This window comes from Bison bison, unplaced genomic scaffold (genome assembly GCF_000754665.1).
Source record: "Bison bison bison isolate TAMUID 2011002044 unplaced genomic scaffold, Bison_UMD1.0 scf7180017864304, whole genome shotgun sequence".
NCBI lineage: Eukaryota > Metazoa > Chordata > Mammalia > Artiodactyla > Bovidae > Bison > Bison bison.
This window is the reverse complement of record NW_011494876.1, coordinates 16,312,893-16,314,207: the sequence shown is the minus strand read 5'-3', so window position 1 is coordinate 16,314,207 and position 1,315 is coordinate 16,312,893.

Here is a 1,315-nt window from a genome sequence, read left to right as displayed (position 1 = left end):
GGCCTCACACCCAGCTCTCCAGGCCCCTCTCCATGACCAGTAACCCCACGTGGTCCTTGTGCTATTATTCCAATAGAAAATAACCAACTCTGGTCACAGGGTTAGCTTTCTCCAGGAGCTCCTGCTCACCACCACCCCCTAACTCCAGCCAAGGCTGAGGGGTACTAGCAGGGCCCACATGCTGGGCTTATCGTAACACTGACCCAGGCTTGGGGGCAGGGATGGACCACTGCGGTTGCAGGGCCCTTCCCCACCCTTCCCTGCCTTACACACTTTCTGGCTTGCTTGAACACCTGCCTATGACTACTTTGTTGCTCCCCATCCCCCTCCAGCTGGAGATACCCACTCCTAACCCTGTGCAGTTGGAGACCGAAGTCTCACGAGACTTGCCCTTGCCTTGCAGTATGTGTGCACAAAGGCAAGTGTGCTGGGACATGCCTGCTGACCCACTGTGGGCAAACAGCCTGGGATACCTGCCAGAAGCCAAAGTCTCAAGGAATCAAGGGAGGAAATGGCCTGGCAGGGGCCTGCACCCTCCCTTCCACAGGAAGCCAGCCAAGATTAGCTCTGGTCCTCTCTGCCTATCCTTTTGGAGCAGGGTCTCCTTCCCCAAAACCCAGTTTTTTTCCTGCTCTATTCTCCCAAGGGATCCAGATGTTTTGCAAACTACAGCAAAGAAATACCTGAGAAAAGGAGGGACTGCCCTCCACCCACATGTCCTTCCTGTTCCCCAATAAGTCCTTCCTGACCTGCTATCTGTTTGTCAGCCCCAGTGCCTACACCTTTTATTCCATGCTGTCAGCTTCTGGAGTTTCATGGGGTAGAGTCCACCTCTTGGGTCTGAGGTACTGATGTTGCCAACCATAGCTGCCTCCAGGCAGGACTCAGAATCAGTGGAATCAAAGGGCAGAAGTCAGGCCCCAAACATCTGCTGGCACTGGGGGCTTGGCTTTATGATCCAAAGGGCCTGAACTGGAACCTCATCATCTTTCCTCAGACCAGAGCACTTTACAGGATCTTTGACACACACTCACTCACTCACTCTCTCTCACACACAGATGCTGCAAAGGGGAGGTGGCCACAGGACCTAGTGTATCACAGTGACTACGTCTGCTTATTTGTCATTTATTTTTAAAATATATTTAAACAGCAGCAATCACTTCCAAAATGCCAAAAAAAAATTACAGTTTTTTAGAATAAAATTATAACGTTTATAATGCGAGTGAGAAAGAACCGAAGGTACAACTGAGAATCAAACCACGCAGCACTGGGGGTGGCTGGAGAAGCCAAGGCCCACTGGTTGGGGTGGGGGGGT